Source organism: Strigops habroptila, chromosome 5 (assembly GCF_004027225.2).
Source record: "Strigops habroptila isolate Jane chromosome 5, bStrHab1.2.pri, whole genome shotgun sequence".
Lineage (NCBI taxonomy): Eukaryota > Metazoa > Chordata > Aves > Psittaciformes > Psittacidae > Strigops > Strigops habroptila.
The window spans coordinates 8,701,350-8,713,925 of NC_044281.2; the positions used below are offsets into that span (position 1 = coordinate 8,701,350).

Genomic DNA, 12,576 nt, shown 5'->3' on the forward strand with positions numbered 1-12,576 from the left:
GAGTTTATTAATGTTCATGAAATTTTGATTTGGTGGTTTTTTGGCTTTTTTTTTTAAGCAGAATCAGCCACCTTTAGGTCTTCAGCTTAGTGAAAGATCATTACATTTTTACTTCATATTTTAGGAGTTTTGTCAGTAGTATACTTAATTCTGTTGTCTCCAAGAGGAAAAAGTATGTTAATTCATTTATTCACCAGAAGAAAACAGAAGCAGCAGGCGGAACTGAGCATGACCATGCTAATTGTAATCTAGTCAGGGCAGTTTTGATACTCAAGTTTGTCTCTTCCCAGTATTCAAACCTTTTGAAATCAACATAATCATCCCTAAAGCAAAGGTCATGGGTATAAAACAAAGGATAACACATCTGAAAGTAACTGTCAGTGAGTAGCACTTGGGATTAGCTACTCTTCTACCAGACTTGTCTATTTGTCCAAGCACACATGTGCATGAGGAAGGAAGCTCTCTAGTCAATATATCATCATCTAAGCTCTGGTGAAGCTTCATCATTACTAAAGACCTCCTGTGTTGAAAAGTTTAGGACCATCTGTCAGTTTTTCAGGGATATCTGTGGCTGAGTGGTATTTGCCTTGTCCATCCTAGTACCTGTTCTTAATATTCTGTACCATACTTGGGTATAAAGGAACCTTGAGGCCTTTTTGCAGGAATTGTCTTCCAACTAGAAAAACTTCTGTTCCTGGGATCTTGTGATCTAATACTGATGGAGTCAGTGGCTCTGAATCTTAAGCTCTAGCTTGTGTGGGTTTTCTGTGTACCTCTTGAAGCAGTTCATCCTTAACAGTGGTTTTATCTGCTAGAAAGGGGAAAGACAAAACCAGTCATGCACTGGTCTTCCCACAACATTTCCTGCTGCCATGCTGAGTTCCCCCTGCCCCTGTACAGGACAGGATAAATTGCCTCATCCTTGCACCTTAGATGTTCTTATGATATTATACAGTGTTTTGTAGTAAATATTAGGTTTTTTTCATTCTTGTGGGAGAGGCTTGTATGCAGGGATTCAATTAAACTTTGGTTTGTGTGACCCACTCTCCACCTCTGGAGTTAGTATTGGTGAAGGATTGATTCTTCTGCCTCCAGTGGAGGAGGCAGGGGTGGGAGTGTGGGAGCTGAGAAACGTGGCTGGCCAAAATAGGCTTGGCTCACCCCCATAGGGTTTACACATCTCAGGAGTGGAATAGATGGGCATGGCCTTTCTGAAAGAATCTGTTAGTGAAGGTAAGTAGATGTTTCACTTAATCTAGTAAACATTTTGTTTAATCATTTAACTCTAATTCATTTTAATTAGTCTTATCTGTAATTTAAACAATCAGTTTGCAGGACTTTAGAATTAATCAATAGCCATAACTATAAATAGTAAGTCATTGCAAATTTGCAGTGTTTGTTGTGATGAAATTAGGTCTCCACTTCCGTAGCTTGACATCTTCAAGGACAGTTCAATCAGTGCTGTTGTTACTGTCTTTCAGGCAATTGAGCTAAACCAAACATGTTATAAAGTAGACTATTATTTATGGATTTAAAAACTATATTGGAAATGTTTAGTGTTTTATATTTCATTTGCAAGATACTACATCTCCTTTATCACTTAAAAATTACAAGAATTAAATGTATAATCTCTGAGTATGCAGTGGCTGAATTAGTTGTAGAACTGAGCTCAATCCTACCTATGATTCTTGCTTTTTTCCATCTGAGTTAAAGGGTATTTTTTTGACTCCTTGAAGAGCTTGCATCTCCTGCCTGTTAGTATTTAAAATCAATCAGCTTTTTCACAGGTAGAGAGATGTCGTTTTGAGGAATACAGATGAGACAGACTTCCCAGAAATGGCCACTTATGAGCAAGAGGCTGGTATTGTAAGAGGTTTAGTCTGTCTTTCGTGGCTCCAGATGTGATCATAAGAAAAAGTACATTTTGCTCCCAATTACTGCGTCCTCTGAACTTGTTAGGCTTCTAACATTTTGTGCAAAATAGTACAGTAACAGACCAGGAAAGATGGACAAACAGGGTATTGTGCTAGTTTGTAGCAAGTATCATTTTTAGATGCTTTTAAATAGCTAGAGTAATTTAAAGTATTCTGATAAAAAAGGACTTCAGGCAGAGAAGAAACGCTGTTTACTTTAAAATCCTAGAATCATAGAATGGTTAGGGTTGGAAGGGACCTTAAAGACCAAAATGTGCTATTGGTTTGCGATTTTGGGTGGCATAACCTAATACTCTAGGCTTTTTGACCTATCTCTAAAACAGTTGAATCTGAAGGAAATATGAATGGTAGAAATCCATTCAAAACCAATATATATATATGATTTAATGTTTCTTGCATTCAGCTACGTACACAGCTTCTGCGACAAGTACTAAGATTGAGCTACTGGTACAAGCTTGTTTGTATGTTAGTTTTCCTGTGTCTGGATTGAACTTAGTCAGTACTCCTTACACTGTTTTCAGATTTTTAAAGAGACACTTTTAGGATTATAGAAAACTTTTTTGTCAGTATGTACCAGCCAATTCAGAAATGTAGGAAGTCAGAAGAAGAAAATGACCAACTTCATTCTGAAAGATTGAATTTGGATTTGAAACAATTTTAAAAGCTGAATTGCAATAAGACATTTAAAATCCTACTGGGATTTTTTTTTCTAGCTTTATACACAATTTATATATTAAAAAAAAAAATCTCATGATACGTAATTTTTCTGCTGAATTGATCTGTTTGTTAGCAAATGTACCTGTCTCATAACTTTTCCCACCTCTGTTTGAAGTGCACTCTGATGCTGAGTGCAGAGGTGGTAGCCCTTTGGTGCCTTCCCTTGAACTTCTCTTCTTTGGAAGTTCTCTCTCATGCCCTTACTTGCTGCCTGCTAATTGGGCAGCAGTTCATTTCCCATAACCTGCTTAGCTGCTTTTAGCAGCTGCTGCCTGCTGCCGTCCTGATCTGTCATTAGATCAGTACTTTAAAGGTCAGAAACCCTTTCAACTTATAAAATGATCCAGTACATTTGTATCTTTTTTAATAAAGTATAAATACACGAAAACGCAGGAATATTACCTAAAATAATGTGTTCCTTGTGTTTCTGTTTGATCAGCTCAACTATGCAGATGCAGTAAAGGTCTGTATGTAGGTTACAGAGCACCGGAACAGGTCTTGCAGTCATAAATGTAATTGATGCATCTAAGTGATGCCAGACTGGAAGCTGTTAGTGCTGTACTGCCGTCTGATATGGCTACAGGGAGACAGGGAAGCTCTTCTATGAACCCAGGGGGATAAATACCTGGCTTGCCTGAGGTTTTTGCAGTTATTGCAATGCACTTGGCTTAAAGCTACTTTGGGTACATACATGTGAAAACACAGCCTCTTGTGTGGCTGCAGTCTAGACATAACTCACGGGACAAGCAGCTTTCATGTACACACGAATGGTGTTTGAACATGGCTGCTGAGAACTAAGGCAGATACAGAGGAGTAAATGTTTTATGAGTCTTAGTTTTCTACCAGCAGCACAAGCTATGTGGGTAATTGCTGTGCAAGTGGCATTTCCAGTTAATTCCACCAGAGAGACTCCAAAAATAAACTCCATGGTAGCAGCTTTGAAAGTCACTGTTGCAGCTTTGGCTCCAAAAATAAATGCAGCACCCACAGCTTGTAAAACTAAAGGAGCTGGGTATCATCATTATCTTCTGTCTGGAGCTGTGAGAAGGAGCTTGCACCATCTAGAGGAAAAGAGAAGATAGTTGAGGCATTACAAAATGGACTGGAATAAAAAAAAAAAAGACAGAATCTTGTTTCTGAGTTAGTTTCAAAGCACAGAAGAGTAAATATTTGCAGATTCTAGAGTTATTTTTGCACTTTCCTCAAATTGCATGAGGAAACAAGGATGAGTAGTGCAGAAAATAGGCTGAAGAGGCGGGGGAAGAAAGTCCTGAAGATGAAATGGAAGTTTTGTGGAACAGCTAGCCTTGTTTGTATTTTCAAGTACTTCTGTATGTCATTAATGTGTGTAAGTGTGTGCATTAATTTATTCACATATCCTCTAATTACTTATAGTATAATGGGAACAAAGACTTTCCCAAGGAATTCCAGCTTTATAAACTTATTATGATGCTTGTGTTGCTTTAAAGTTGGAGCAAGAGGCTGTGTTAGAGGCAGTTGGCGTTAGGTTGCTGTAGAGGTAGGTGAGGTCTATTGATCACTGCTATTCAAGCTGAAAGACTTATTTTTGCATGCTTCAGAAAGTTAGAGAAATTACCTTACCTAGCTGTTAGGTTTCTGTAGAATCAGGTTGTGTTGTGGCTTAATGTTGGGGCTACTGAGAGTGCCTTCATGGACTGCACATCCTTAGAAATACTCGGGGGCAGAACCTCCCCAGGTGAGCTTTCAGGATGCTTCAGAGCTGGCCCTCACCTGGGTGTCACCTAAACTAGTCTGGGATTGGGTGAATAAAGCACAGCACGTAGGTTTGGGTGTTGTATCCTGGCAGGATGCTGGCACTGGAGCAGGGCATGCGGTAAGTATGGTGTTTGCATCTCGCATGTGGAGTGGAGGCAATGCTTAGCTGTGCTGGGAGACCTCTGCTGAGAGCTGTTACACCTCCACTTCTCTAGTCCTGGCACGATGGACATCTAAATACCGGTTTCAGTCCTTCAAATACGCTGGATGTTCACGATCTGTTTGTGCCAGACTCAAAACTGGCAGTTATAAAAGCTCTAAGAGATGTCAGTGGGCGGACAGAGTAATACTTAAGTGCTTTTGACAAACCCATATTGTTTCGGTTAGATATTTGTTTAGAGTTCAGCCATAGCTTTTACTTTTAAAAGTAAATGTTTTGCCCTTAGGTAGTAACTTTCACTTTATTTCATGGGAAACAAAGCAGAAGCTCAGTTGCAAAGATGCTGATTTACAGTCAAGTTTTCTTTCCCCGCAAAATACAGCTTACCTTCATATTGAGGAATAGTGTTTTAAAGGAAAACTGTGGCTGTCTCTTTTGGACTTGAATGGTGATTTATTTTTTCCCCAACACAGAAGAGTAAATATTTGCAGATTCTAGAGTTATTTTTGCACTTTCCTCAAATTGCATGGGGAAACAAGGATCAGTAGTGTGGAAAATAGGCTGAAGAGGCGGGGGGAGAAAGTCCTGCAGAAGAAATGGATCTTCCTTGCTAGCAGATCCTGGAGAGCAGATGCCAGTTTATTGCGGATTAATTGTAAATACAAAAATGGTCAATTACTTTAAAATAAGTGGTCCTGTCTAGTGTCTGAATGTATAGACACTGAGATTCATCCCTGGTTTATTTTTGTCCTTTCAGGGATTACTTGTATTCTAGGTTTAATTTCGAAGTTGAAGCTTCAAAATTCATTTTGGGCAGGTTTGGCTGTGTTTTTTTGGTTTTGTTTTTCCAATTTTATTTGGAAACCTTACATGCAGGGAGAAAGTTATCTATAGGCCATGCTTCAATGTTGCTGAATTATAAGTTCAGTGTGAAAAACTGGGTGACTGAGTTTGTTTAATTTGTGCTCTAGTTTTACTTTTTCTGGGTCTTTATAGGTCACCACTGCTGTTTCAGAATTCATGTTGACATCTTAGATTTCAGGAATTTTTTTCTTTTGATTAACTTCTGAAAAGCTGCAGTTTTTCTGGAGAGCAGGAGGAATGTGATTGCTTTTTGCAACGTATTCAGATGACCCTCCCTCATCAGGGGATCGTCTTTAGGAAAAGTAGCAGAGCAGTGACTGTGAAGTTGAATTTCTATTGATTCTGGAGCTTTTATTACTTTGTGCAAACCCTCTTGGCTCATGCAAACTCTTTGCTCCTGCCTTAATTGTTGGTACTTGGTCATTTGCACAGGTCAGGAGACCAGGAACAGTTTATGGTAGTCGGTCTATTCCCAGTATGAAACGTTAATCCTTGTTCACTGGACAAACACGCACTTTGGACAGCTTAAAAATCTATTTTCTGCCTTTCAGCATTAATCCGGCGCTGAGCTGGATTAGTGATAACGTGTGCTGGTAACAATGGGTGCTAGAGCTCAGCACGCATAGCTGCGGCCGTGGCAGCCCTTTTGGTGTGGGGTAGAGGGGCACGTCGCGGTCTCTTGGCAAGCAGGGCCTTCGCTCATATGTCCACTATGTCAGTGTGACCCAGCTGCCAAATGGGGTGGCCTTCGGTGGGGAGAGGAGAAGAGAAGTTACTGATGACTTGGTGCTCTCGTCTTTCTCATCATTGTCACAGTGTGCTGCCAGGATCGTAGAATCATTATAGAACGATAGAATGGTTTGGGTTGGACAGGACCTTTAAAGCTCATCCAGTTCCAACCCCCTGCCACAGGCAGGGACACCTTCTGCTAGAGCAGGTTACTCCAAGCCCTGTCCAACCTGGCCTTGAACACTGCCAGGGATGGGGCAGCCACAGCTTCTCTGGGCACCCTGTGCCGGCACCTCCATCACCCTCCCAGGGAAGAGGTGTTTTTGACAGGCTTCTCATATAAATAGGCAAATTGTGCTGTATCATCCTTGGTTGTCGGTGCAGGTGCCAAAGGAAGATAGCTACGGTATTGTAAATGCAGACTCTGTGTGCTGCAGTGTTTGTAGTGTTTAGCAGTGCGGAGGACTGTGCCTCAGAGACATCCAGACAGGTCAGTCTGGTTTCTCTGGTGCATTGTGCACTGATGAAAAGCTGCAGAACTTCATTCCCATTTCAGTGGGAATTCCAGCTTTCCTACAGCTGGGAGCAGTTTTCAGGGTCTGGGTGGTGGGGTGTTGTGCACCAAGACTCCTGCTTTTTGTCTGGGACTTGCTCTGAGATCTCAGGGCATCAGGACCTGGGGTCAGTATGACAGTTGCTTGTCATTAGGGAAGTCCTGAGCTGCAAGAGCTGAAGTTTATATCCTGATTTATCTCCACACCTCTGTGCTCTGCAGGGGAACATTTAAAACTGCTCTTCAAGCCGTTTGGCCACGAGGACAAGGTTCTCAAAAGGGAACACTGCATCCCAATTTAAGCACCAAAAAAGATATGAGAGTGGTTGAGAGTGGTGGCGTTTTATCTTAACTAGCTCTGCTATCTCTTTTTTACCCCACCTTGTTGTATTTGAAAGTCTCCTGTCAGCACGCTGGGTCTGGTGCATAGTAAAGTTCCGATATGGCAAAGTTCTTGAGAAACAATATGCATTCAAACAACACTTTTTTTTCCTCAGTATTTTGACATCTTTTTTGAAGGCTAACCTGTGGCATTGTCCCTAAACATTATGGAAAGTGCACTGAAAAGATTAGGGAGAGTTGTTTGTTTCTCCTTGTTTATATTGCCTTTAGCAGCACTCCTTTTAAACTATTGGGCTCAACTGTATTCATTAGCCACCTGGAGAAACTGAAAAGTTGGATTTAATAGTTTTTTAGAGTGTAAATCCTGTGATGTTTTCAAAGGAATTGTGTGTGTGTGTGTGTGTGTGTGTGTGTGTGTGTGTGTGTGTGAGTGCTCTCAGGAAGCAGGACAGGGTAGGAAATTAAAATCCAGATTCCGTGACCTTTTTAGCTAAGAGCTTCTCATGGAATTAGTCCCGCTCTAAGCTAAAATAATTTTTCTGAAGGATTTGTGTCTTTTGCATGCACAGCTGCCTGGATTTTCCCTCTCCTGCCCCAAGTAGCTTATGGTGCAGCAGTAGCAGTGATAGCTGTGCAGGACAACAGATGGCCCTGTAGTAGCAGGGACACACAGGCAGGTACAGAGCATGAGCTGGCAGGGTCAGCTTCTTGGGTTTGGTTCCTGCTTGAGGTTTGGTTGTTCTATAGCAATGCTGAAGTGTTTGAGCCAGTGAGCAGAAGCTGCCAGGTTGCTCTTTGTTCGTGACTAGACCCTAGCAGTTCAATTCTATCTCTGGGCCGTGGTTTCCCATCTTAGTGCTAATAACAATAGCAGCTTATTCTCTTGTGAAGTGTTCAGAGAGATCTTGTGTTGATAGCATTAGAGCAGGCAGTGATACACGTGCTGTTCTTGTGCATTTGAAATAAAAGACCTCTAAACCAGTCAGTGTTGAGAGAAGTGAGTCTCATCTCAGCCTTGTATGGTGATTTGCTAGTAGCCATCATGAGACTAAGACTATTTAAATAAGTATTCTTGCATGTGCTGGATTTGGGTGTGCAGCTCAGCTAGGAAAGACTAATTTGTTACAAGTATGCCACCAAGGCTGTTCCCACATACCAGTCAAGCTTTTCAGATCAATTAATATATTGAAATTTCACTTGCAATAAGGAACCTCAGCATATTAATACTGAAGTTAAACTTATTTTTTCGCTAGGATTTTCAGGTTGGTACCCTGAGAATTGAAAAACAAAAGCTATCGTGTCTTACCAAAGTACTTCGACAATGTGTTCACAGGGAAATGGGGGACAGCAGTGCACTTGTTGGGCTCCCTGAAATGCTGAGGCGGCCATGTGTTTTGCTGCTCTTCCGCTCCTGTGCAGTTGGCTTCACATCTGAATCCTGCTGCTTGAAGGAGACTTCTTTGAAAGTTTAGTACAGTCAGGCTCAGGAGATACTTAAAATAATTGCAGTATGAAAGCTTTGGACTAGGAGTCACTGAGTTTTTCTTTGTAACTTTCAATGTTGTATCTCACTTGGTTTGGGTTGAGTGTTTTACTTTTTTTCCTTTTACCTTGCCTGTGCTTATCTGAACTGTTTGCCGCAGCGCTGTGACTTCCTGACGCTCTGAACTCCGAGTGTTTCCTTCCTTTAACTTGACCTCGGTTCTTTAGCAACAACAGTCTTGATTTTCCTTTCTTGTGCTCCTCACGTTCTTGCCCACGAACACACAGAGCTGTTTGTTGGAAAGGACCTCTGGAGGTCATGGCCATTTGGCCACCTCCAGTGGGAAGCAGGATTGTTGCCAGCATTAGGTTGAGTCCATCATAGCTTCACCCAGCGGAGTCTGAGGCCTCTAACACCTAACCTGAAGGTGAAAGTACAAGGTGTGTGGTCTGGGACTTCTGATTTTGATGTTGAGTAACACAAATATCCCTGAGGAAACTTTCTTGGCTGGTTTCACCACCTGGATAACAAGGGCTATGTCCAGCACTTGGGAAAGAGTGTTGTACAGAGGGTTTCATCATAGTTAAGTGAGTAGTGCTCTGCATTTTTGGCATGACGACAAGAGAGCTGTTAAGTTCTTCTGGTATGGTGCATGCAGGTTTTATTTCCCATTTGACAAAAGATGGAACAGTTTTTGCTCTGGGTTTGATACTGCTGTGTAGCTGTTTGGTAGTGTTTGATCCAACTCATATGTAGCAAAGGGACCACATCCCTTCTCCTGTTATTAAATTTTCATAGTTAAGGAATTCAGCGTGGTAGAAAACTGTATTTTATGGCTGTCAGGTTGAAGGTAAATTTTCTGTTCCTGTTTCTGAAGATGAGGGAAAACCTGTGCTCATCAGTACAGTCAACAGAAACACCAGTACTGAATGTGGCGTATAGAAGATAATGAACCACTTGGTGAGAAACTCCTTGACAGTCTCTAAACACTTAAATTAGTTGCCTTGTGCCCTACTTAGTTTGAATGGATACAGCTCATCTGTTGTCTTCAATCTTGTTGGTTTTTCCTCCCCTACAGTAGAAAAACCCAAAACACAGTCATATGTTTGCTGCTCCCACTCTGAGTTTCTTTGGCTCCTGATTTTCGCAATGGGCCTGTTATTTCAGGCTGGTAGGCTGTGAGTTTGGGGGTAGAGAACTTTTACTTGCATTTTTGAAGCCTTAATTGTGCATGACTTCATGGCAGCCCAGGTGAGACGTGCTGCAGATACGAAGCTTCTGGCAGCAAGTTGTTTTCAAATAACAACTTTTTTCTCAATGTAAATAAGCTGTTACATGATGGTTTAATACGTCTGCTACTTAGATTAATAGTCTCTTGAAAAATAAGAGATATTCTAGAGGCAGTTAATGGAAACTATATTCTTACTTTGAATTCAGAATGTATTTTGTGTTTGCAAGTTTCGATATTTTATTCTTGAACTCACTTTTTACATCCATCTTTGCTGTTTATGCTGCTTTTTGAGCAATTTCATTTCATTCCTTATAAAATCTGTCCAGGCCAAAAAATAACTATGCTGCTGGTAGGGCAGAGTGCAGTTGCAGAGTCGGGGTGTATTTTGTTGCTGGCAAATCGAACCTAAGTCTCCCATAAAATCATTGAAATCTGCCTTTTTTTTTTTTTTTCTCCCCAGCTTGGGTTTATTCCTGACCAGTTTTGGATGATTACTGTAATAATTTTCCTCCTAAATGTGTTTGTCTCCTGCCTTTTGTATCCCATTTACCTTCACTGTTCTACAGAGAGCAGTCATATTTCCTCTCCAATTTTCTTCTTGTGAACTAAAGAAGCAGAGATTTATTTATTTTCTTTTTGTCTGGACTGGCATTTCCTTTTGATCTGTCAAGAAATTCAGTTTTATCATAACGTGACCTTGGATTTTACATTTATGCTTTAATGTTTCCCAGATTGCTGAAAGATCTGGCCCAAGGTTATTGTGTTAGAAAGCCTCAGGAATCTCCAAATTACACTTTGTCACATCATTCTAGAAAATGAAAATGTCTTGTTAGCAAAATGCTCAGCTGAATCCAGAGGGATTCTTGGCCCCAGCTGCACTTGGAAAGTTATTTTTTGTGAGGAAGGAATGTGTGTTATTTTTATGTTGTTATTTTAATACACATTTGCATTTCCCAGAAACATAAGGATGCCCAGCCAAAATTATCAGTTACCTCTGAAATGGTTTTTTATTAAAGACAGAATGTCCTTTGCTCATCCTAGACCCTGAAAAGGGAGAGTATTCAGCACCTGCAGAACCTGAGTGCAACCAGCCTTGGCCTGCCTGCGTGGCACCAGCAGTAGAGCAATGCTCAACTTCTCTCCCAGCAAGGAAAACTCCTCAATCATACTGATGAAATCTAGAGATGATCAAACTAAATTCCCCTTTCATGCCTGTCTTTAAATACAGTCTGCAGCCCGGTATCTGTAAAAGATGTACACTTTTTTAGGAGGCTTTGATATTTTGTTGTGTGATGTTTTCTACTGAAGGTCTAATGAGAGTGCTGATGGGTGTTTGCTGCCCTTAGCTGGCCTTGGTGATGGAAGTCTCCGCATCCCTGGCAGCAGCAAGTTTGCCACAGAAAGGATGAGACACAGCAGCCCTGAAGGGTGCTTTAATGGCTTGTTCCTGTAACTTCTGTGCTGAGCAAGGGGTTGGGAGAAGGCAGGGCAGCCTGAGGAGGAGCTGCCTGTGTCGGGGGGAGAAAAAAGGCCATACGGGTGGGTGAGCTCAGGCGGGATGGTTGGCTCTGCATCCAGAGCAAAGCCCATGCTGATGTGCTGTAGTGTTGTCACTGGGTTTGGGTTTGTCTGTTTCAGAAGCTTTAAACTAAAAACATCTTCATGGGAGGAGCAGAATTGCTCCAGGCCTGTCTCTGCAGAGGGGGGGGTCTGGGACATATCAGGTTTGCTGCAGTTAAAGGTGACCCAGGTGCTTTTGGGTCAGTGCTGAGATAGAGCCCAGGGCACAGCCTTTGGAGCCATTCAGGTTCAGGAGCATCCTAGGGGATACTGAGCTTCCTGAGGATGGATGGGAGACCTGCAGATCTTGCCCAGCAGGTCTCACACTTGCCGTGTAAGGCTGGTAAACCTGATGAGCCTCAGAGTGCAAACTGGAAAGGAGCTGCAGGAGTGCTTCCTTACTGGAGTAAGGAGAGTGGCTCCATTTCACCCCTGTGTATCCATCCAGGCCTTTGTGCCTCCATCTCCTTTTGCTTCAGTCCCTCTTTGCATCAGTGCATATTTGAGGTGTAAAGAACAAGCAATTCCTCTGCTTGGGTTTAGAAGAGGCGCAGATGTTGGCTCATCTGTGGCCCTGCGAAAATATGCCAGTGTTTCTGCAGAAATCTGTGGGAGGCTTGTTTATGGGTCGTGGTTCTTCATGGTTTGTTTCTCCTCCTTGTTGTAGAAGGTCACAGCATCAGTTTTCTCCTTTATCTGTTACTTGGCTGGTACCAGCAACAGAACTTTGCAGACTCAAAAAGCAGCAGAGTATTTACTGGAAATTACTGCGAAATGGTGCCCAGAAGTGGCTGTATCAGTTTATGGAAGATGCTAATGTGGAATGCTTAAAACCATCTCTCTTGTTGGTTTGGGCTCTTAAAACTTGTGGAGTTGTTACAGCCAGGACATGTTAAAAATGTGCATGGGACAAGGTTGGTGTAGCCTAACAGTGGCATTTCTTATTAGAGTAATTAATACATCTGAGAAAAACACTACTTGCCTGAGACTTTACCTGTGTTTGCTTGATCTGAAAAGATCCTACTTTTGTCTGCCTTGAAACCTTGATGTTCTTGCAGCAGCTCCTTATGTGATAGAATTGCTTTAAATTGTTAATTTGAAGAAAGCCTTTATGTTAAATGTATGTAAAGAAAATCTGTAATATACAGCAAGCCCACTACCGTTTCTTCTCTTCTGCTAACGTAGATTTCTTCTAGCATTAGGAGTCTTCTTTGCGGAAAAAAACCACACACACAAAACCAAAAACCAAACCAAACAAAAAAACCT

The 12,576-nt window shown here is 41.6% G+C and overlaps 1 protein-coding gene across 1 annotated transcript in view; it reads left to right on the plus strand.

Moving 5' to 3' along the window:
- GLS (glutaminase) overlaps positions 1–12,576 on the plus strand; it is a 67,630-nt gene that overhangs the window by 49,832 nt on the left and 5,222 nt on the right. The window lies entirely within an intron of this gene.